The following is an 8,328-nucleotide window of genomic DNA, read 5'->3' as shown; positions in this document are numbered from 1 at the left end:
TGAGCCACAGCAAGCCAAATATGCCATATCATTCAGACTTGCCAGTTTGGGTATACTCGAATAGACCACAATTTTGGATTAAGTTGAAAATTGGAATAAAGGGTCTAACTGGAAAATTGGCAGAGAATCTGAATAGACATGTTTCTTTGCTTGTCCTGGAGCTTTGGCCTGAGGGGCAGGCTTCAGATTTGTGGCCTTCCAAACTGCTCTCAAGGAACACTGGCTATGTTCACCACCTTGGTATTCTCCATTTCCTTGCACCAGCTCTCTGGCATCTCTAAAAAAATGGTTCATTCATTTGTCTTGGGCTTCCCAGTTGGCACTAGTGGTAAAGGAACCTGCCTGCTAATGCAGGAGATGTATAGAGACATGAGTTCATGCCGTGGGTCAGGAAGATCCCCTGGAGGAGGAAATGGCAACCCACTCCAGTATTCTTCCCTGGATAATCCCATGGACAGAGGAGCCTGGAAGGCTACTATCCATGGGGTCACAAAGAGTCAGACATGACTTGTCTAGGGCTCCTATTTTTGCAGTTGCTACATATGGGACACCCCGATTACCTGACTCTGGTGGCTAGTGGGACTTGGCTTTGTGGTCCCACAAGACAGTATCAATCTGCATACTTTTAAAGCTGCCGAGTGAAGGTCTGGCTTCCAGTCAGCGTGAATCCAGATAATGATATCCTCCCCATGAGACATTGACAGGTCTTGGAGTATATTTATCTGCTTGGAGCTATTAGAATATAATAGCTTATTGGACAAACAAAAAGATTTGAAAGACAAGAGCTAGGATGGGTTGAGTGACAAGGTTCATCTCCTACATGAGATCACTCCTTTAGAGTGAGGTGGTGATTTCATCTACTGTGTACAAACCAATGGAGAGACTTATGCAAAATGAAAGAGAAATATGGTCCAAATGAAAGAATAGTATAAAACCTATACTATACAGTGGTTAAAAGCTGAAAACCTTCCCTTTAACTGCAAGAAGTTAAGTATGCCCACTTTTGTCAGTTTTATTCAACAGAGTTTTGGAAGTCCCAGCCAGAGCAGTCAGGCTAGAAAAAGAAATAAAAGGCATCCAAATTGGAAAGGAAGAAGTAAAACTGTCACTATTGCAGATGGTATAATACTATATATAGAAAACCCTAAAACTCCACAGCAAAATAAAAATAAAACTGTTACAACTAATGAAAAATTAGTAAAGTTGCAGGATACAAAATCAATGCACAAAAATATGTTGCCTTTCTATAAACTAGTAACAGACAACTAGCCAATCTGATCACAGGACCACAGCCTTGTCTAAATGAAACTAAGCCATGCCATATGGGGCCACCCAAGACAGACAGGTCATGGTGGAGAGGTCTGACAGAATGTGGTCCACTGGAGAAGGCAAACCACTTCAATATTCTTGTCTTGAGAACCCCATGAACAGTATGAAAAGGCAAAAAGATAGGACACTTAAAGATGAACTCCCCAGGTTGGTAGGTGCCCAATATGCTACTGGAGATAAATGGAGAAATAACTCCAGAGAGAATGAAGGGATGGAGCAAAAACAAAAGCAACACCCAGTTGTGGATGGGACTGGTGATAGAAGCAAAATTCAATGCTGTAAAGAGAAATGTTGCATAGGAACCTGAAATGTCAGGTCCATGAATCAAGACAAATTGGAAGTGGTCAAACCGGAGATGACAAGAGTGAACATCGACATTCTAGGAATCAGTGAACTAAGATGGACTGGAATGGGTGAATTTAACTCAGATGACCATTATATGTGCTGATGTATGCAGGAATCCCTTAGAAGATATGGAGTAGCCATCATAGTCAAAAAAAGAGTCCAAAATGCAGTACTTGGATGCAATCTCAAAAACGACAGAATGATCTCTGTTTATTTCCAAGGCAAACCATTCAATATCAAGGTAATCCAAACCTATGCCCCAACCAATAACGCTGAAGAAGCTGAAGTTGAATGGTTCTATGAAGACCTACAAGATCTTTTAGAACTAACACCCAAAAAAGATGTCCTTTTCATTATAGGGGACTGGAATGCAAAAGTAGGAAATCAAGAAACACCTGGAGAAACAAGCAAATTTAGCCTTGGAGTACGGAATGAAGCAGTGCCAAGGCTAATAGAGTTCTGCCAAGAGAACACACTAGTCATAGCAAACACCCTCTTCCAACAACACAAGAGAAGACTCTACATATGGACATCACCGGATGGTCAACACCGAAATCATATTGATTATATTCTTTGCAGCCAAGGATGGAGAAGCTCTATACAGCGAGCACAAACAAGGCTGGGAGCTGACTGTGGCTCAGATCATGAACTCCTCATTGCCAAATTCAAACTGAAATTGAAGAAGGGGATAAAACAACTAGACCATTCAGGTATGACCTAAAACAAATCCCTTATGACTATATAGTGTATGTGAGAAATAGAATTAAGAGACTAGATCTGATAGAGTGCCTGATGACTATGGATGGGGGTTCGTGACATTGAACAGGAGACAGGAATCACGACCATCCCCAAGAAAAAGAAATGCAAAAAAGCAAAATGGCTGCCTGAGGAGGCCATACAAATAGCTGTGAAAAAAACGGGAAGTGAAAAGCAAAGGAGAAATGGAAAGATATACCCATTTGAATACAGAGTTCCAAAGAATAGCAAGGAGAGATAAGGAAGCCTTCCTCAGTGATCAGTGCAAAGAACTAGAGGAAAAAAATAGAATGGGAAAGACTAGAGATCTCTTCAAGAAAATTAAAGATACCAAGGGAACATTTCATGCAAAGATGGGCTCAATAAAGGACAGGAATGGTAGGGACCTAAAAGAAGCAGAAGATATTAAGAAGAGGTGGCAAGAATACACAGAAGAACTGTACAAAAAAGATCTTCACAACCCAGATAATCACGATGGTGTGATCACTCACACTCACCTAGAGCCAGACATCCTGGAATGTGAAGTCAAGGGGGCCTTAGGAAGCATCACTACAAACAAAGCTAATGGAGATGATGGAATTACAGTTGAGCCATTTCACATCCTGAAAGATGTGCAAGTGCTGCACTCAGTATGCCAACAAATATGGAAAACTCAGCAGTGGCCACAGGACTGGAAAAGGTGAGTTTTCATTCCAATCCCTAAGAAAGGCAATGCTAAAAAATGCTCAATTGCACTCATCTCACACACTAGCAAAGTAATCTTTAAAATTCTCCAAGCCAGGCTTCAGCAATACGTGAACCGTGAATTTCCAGATGTTCAAGCTGGTTTTAGAAAAGGCAAAGGAACCAGAGATCATATTGCTGACATCCTCTGGATCATCAAAAAAGCAAGAGAGTTCCAGAAAAATATCTATTTATGCTTTATTGACTATGCCAAAGCCTTTGACTGTGTGGATCACAATAAACTGTGGAAAATTCTGAAAGAGATGGGAATACCAGACCATCTGACCTGCCTGTTGAGAAACCTGTATGCAGGTCAGGAAGCAACAGTTAGAACTGGTCATGGAACAATAGACTGGTTCCAAATAGGAAAAGAAGTACATCAAGGCTGTATAATGTCAGGTATAATGTCAGGCTATATATTGTAACCCTGCTTATTTACCTTATATGCAGAGTACATCATGAGAAATGCTGGGCTGGGAGAAGCACATGCTGGAATCAAGATTGCCGGGAGAAATATCAATAACCTCAGATACACAGATGTCACCACCCTTATGGCAGAAAGTGAAGAGGAACTAAAAACCCTTTTGATGATAGTGAAAGAGGAGAGTGAAAAAGTTGGCTTAAAGCTCAACATTCAGAAAACTAAGATCATGGCATCCGGTCCCATCACTTCATGGCAGATAGATGGGGAAACGGTGGAAACAGTGTCAGACTTTATTTAGAAAAATAAATCCAAAATCACTGCAGATGGTGATTTCAGCCATGAAATTAAAAGATGCTTATTCCTTGGAAGGAAAGTTATGACCAACCTAGACAGCATATTAAAAAGCAGAGACATTACTTTGCCAACAAAGGTCTGTCTAGTCAAGGCTCTGGTTTTTCCAGTGGCCATGTATGGATGTGAGAGTTGTTCTATAAGGACATCTGAGTGCCAAAGAATTGATCCTTTTGAACTGTGGTGTTGGAGAAGACTCTTGAGAGTCCCTTGGACTGCAAGGAGATCCAAGCAGTCCATCCTAAAGGAGATCAGTTCTGGGTGTTCATTGGAAGGGCTGATATTGAAGCTGAAACTCCAATACTTTGGCCACCTGATGTGAAGAGCTGACTCATTGGAAAAGACCCTGATGCTGGCAAGATTGAGGGCAGAAGGAGAAGGGGATGACAGAGCATGAGATGGTCGGATGGCATCATCGACTCGATGGACATGGGTTTGGTGGGCTTTGGGAGTTGGTGATGGACATGGAGGCCTAGAGTGCTGTGGTTCATGGTCCAACACGACTGAGTGACTGAACTGAAGAAACTACCAGAGAAAATAAGAAAATAATTTCACTTACAATGCATCGAAAAGAATAAAATAGCTAATATTAATTTAAACAGAATTGAAAGTCTTGTATATTAAAAATCATAAGACATTAATGAAAGAAATTTAAGAAGACACAAATAACTGGAAAGATTCTATGCTTGTGGATTGGAAGAATTAATATTGTTAAAATGCCTATTCTACCTAAAGCAGTCTAGAGATTCAGTGCGCTCCTTATCAAAATTCCAATGGCATATTTCACAGAACTAGCACAAGCAATCCTAAAATTTACATGGAACCACAGAAGATCCCTAATATTGAGAAAGGAAGAAGGACAAAGCTGGATGCATCACACTCCCTGATTTCAACTATATTATAAATCTATAGTAATTAGAATAGCATTGTATTGCATAAAAACCACCACACAGATACAGACGAGAGAGTCTAGAGATAAAACCATATATATATGTGTATATATATATATGTATATATACACACATACACATATATACATTTGTATATGTATATGTTGATTAGCTTATGATAATGGAACCAAGGATATACAGTAGGAAGAGAACAGCCTCTTAAATGACGCTGGGAAAACTAGACAACATGCAAAAGAATGCAATTTCTCCATTATCCTACACTATACACAAAAGTTAACTCAAAATGGGTTAAAGACTTGAAGTAATACTTGAAACCATATAACGTCTAGAAGAAAATACAGTCAGTAAGCTTTTTTTTTTTTCCAGATGCATTTTGGTATTTAATATGTTTCAAAGCATCTTTACAAATAACTGCAATGAGGAGAACCTGTGAATAAAACTGCTTACACAGACCCAGGATGGTGACCTCAAATGCATCAGGAACAATTCCAGAAATAAAAAATCACAAGCACCTCCAGATTTTAAATCTTTAAAACGAGCAAAACTAAGAAGGACACACACGAGGATTTTTAATATAACCTTAATGGTCTAACAAACCTCCCAAACGGAAGGAAATGCAAAGCCAAGTCAACCTATCAAGTGTAGCTTACAGTGACAGACTCCAGGCTTCAGATCTTCCAGGCCACGGGCCAGCTCGTTGTGGAACCACCCACCACCGCCCCCTCCGACTGCAGACGCCCCTCCTGCTGCCGAACGCCTGAGCCCTGGTGCCAGCCCGCAGGCAGGCAGGCAGGCAGGCAGGCAGGCAGGCAGGCGCGTGGAGCCGTGAACCCACAGCTCTACTGCCGCCTTCCCGATGCGCTTAATACCAGCACTGCACCGGCTCCCTCCTTGTGGTAAATTTGAGCCTAATCAACTTTCATAGAGAAGCATGTACCTAGACCAAATTAGGAATATTAAATCTTCCACACATGGGCTCAAATAGGAATTATTTTGTTTAGTATAATGAAAAGTTAATTTTTTTAAATATCTGTAATCCTTTGAAACACAAGGGAGCAGACATTCCAGCAAAGAGCGATTGTCTGGAGGGAACTGATCCGAGTCCCGTCCTCTGCCGACAGCACGCTGCCACACACGGGCCTAGGCCACATCTTCCTGCGACACCTGTCAGGTCCTGCGTCAGGTCCTCAAGTTTACCACTGGTGTTGGCGTCATCCATTTCCACAGAGAAGTCCTCCTCAATCTCTTCCCCAATACTCAGCTCGCTCTTCTCTGAGCGATGGCTGGTGCTATTAAAATTATCAACATAGTCATCTTCTTCTCCAGTGATCCAATTTTATCATTGACCAATTTAACATCTTTTAGAATTGGGTTTCCCCTTTTACTTTCAGACTCTTTCAATGAAGGGGCTCCAGCAAGGGAGCTGAGTCCACTTTTTAGGGGGGGGCGCATCAGAGAGCGATGCAAGGTTTCCTGCTTGCTTACTTGGGTTCATTTCTCCAACGGTACGCTGCTTCTGGTTTAGGAACGGGGTCATCAAAGAAAGAATCCCCTTCCAGGTCATCTTCATCTGGACCGGGACCCACTTTGGCGTTGACATCGAGACTGTTGTTGCCTAACAAGGACCCGATTTTAGCTTCACGGGCCAGTAAGTGAAGACTACTTCTGCTCTTTGGCTCTGATGATGAGATACTGGTATCGCTGTGACTGGCATCATTGCTGGCCTTCTTGGCACCAGACTGCTGCCCGCTTGTCTTCTTCTTACCTTGTCCTTTATACCTTGGTATCTTACTGGGAGGAGTGTGTGCACCTGTTTTTCCTCCTGGTGACTTTAGTGGAGAATGTATATCAGGCAGGTCCAGTGCACCTTCCCCACTGGTTGACCCTTTTTCTTTCTGTTGACAGCGTCTGACCACTTCTAATAATAAGGGTCCACCCACAGTACCTTCGGCTTCAATAATTCCTAACTCTTGGGCTAAATTCTCTCGACCTTCAAGACCTTGAAATGTGCTAGTTTCAGGCTAAAAAAACTGCCAAGGTAAAGTCAAGATTAAAAAACTGAAGAAATTCGGCAACGAGACTGGCCACCAGCCGGCCGTCTTTTGTGTTTAAAAACTTTTTCAGGCTCTCATTAACTAAAGGAGTTTTGTTCTCTACTTTTTCTTGCTCCTCTAGTGCTAAAAACACAGCTGCCCGGAGTTCAGCCTTGATGCGGTTAAGAACCCCGCTGTTCTCCAGCGTCTGCACCAGCAGGTCCCGCAGCTCCGTATCCTCCTCCGCCACCACCGCGGCAGCCGTCCCCGCCATCTTGCTTCTCGAAGACAACCGCCCAAGCCGCACCAATGGCCGCCGGTCGCCTCAGCCCGCAGGGCGCGTGGCTGAGACCACGCCCCCGGCGCCGGCGCGCTAGTAAGCTTCTTAACATAGGTTTGGTAATGATTTTTTTGAATCTGATACCAAAACAAAGGTAACAGAATCAAAAATGAGTAAGAGAGACTACACTAAACTGAAAAAACTTCTGTACAGCAAGGGATCCATCAACAAAATGATAAAGCAACCTATTGAACAGCAGAAAATATTTGCAAATCATATATCTAATAAGAGCTAATATCCAAAATATATGAATTCATAAAACTAATGATTTAAAATGGTCAGAAGATCTAGATAGATATTTTCCAATAAGACGTACAGATGGACAAAAGGTATGTGAAAATATGTTCAACATCATTAGTCATTAAAGAAATGCAAATCAAAGCCACAATGAGATATTACCTCACATCTGTTAAAATGCTATATTTTAAAAGGCAAGAAATGATAAATGTTGGAAAGTATATTAAGTAAAGAGAACCATTGTGCATTGATAGGAATGTAAATCGGTGCAGCTACTATGGAAAACAGCATCCAATTTCCTCAAAAAATTAAAAATAGCATTACCACATGATCCAGCAATTCCTTTTCTGAGTATTTATTCCCCAAAAATGAAAAGTGAAAGTCACTCGGTCATGTCTGACTCTTTGCAACCCCAGGATTATGCATCCATGGAATTCTCCAGGCCAGAATACTGGAGTGAGTAGCCATTCCCTTCTCCAGGGGATCTTTCCAGGTCTCCCACATTGCAGGTGGATTCTTTACCAACTGAGCTATAAGGGAAGCCCACAGTGCTAATTCAAAGATATATATGTACCTCCATGTACATGTCAGCATTATGTTTGCAATGTAGTAGTCAAGATATGGAAACAACGTAAGTCTTCGTTCATGGATGAATAGTTAGAGAAGTAGAATACACACACACATATAATAAAATACAAATGGAGCAATGTGGGATTAAAAAAAAATTAGTTTGGTGCTCAAGTGTGGTTTTGCATTGTTGAACTTTGCCATTTGATAAATTCTTGGCATACTTTCATGGAATACATTCTTAAATGTGGTTATGTTGTGCATCCTTGTAATGTATATTTCTTGCTTTATACTTTTTGCTAATGAATTCTT

At 41.5% G+C, this 8,328-nt stretch overlaps 1 pseudogene; it reads right to left on the bottom strand.

Annotated features, from left to right (window-relative positions):
* Window positions 1–5,836: 5,836 nt before the first annotated feature.
* On the bottom strand, window positions 5,837–7,530 carry LOC136148526 (centrosomal protein 43 pseudogene; annotated as a pseudogene).
* Window positions 7,531–8,328: the final 798 nt, after the last annotated feature.

The sequence above is a fragment of the Muntiacus reevesi genome, chromosome 1, assembly GCF_963930625.1.
Source record: "Muntiacus reevesi chromosome 1, mMunRee1.1, whole genome shotgun sequence".
NCBI classification, from domain to species: domain Eukaryota; kingdom Metazoa; phylum Chordata; class Mammalia; order Artiodactyla; family Cervidae; genus Muntiacus; species Muntiacus reevesi.
Note: the sequence above shows the minus strand (reverse complement) of the source record. Positions and strands in the feature narration are given on the sequence as shown.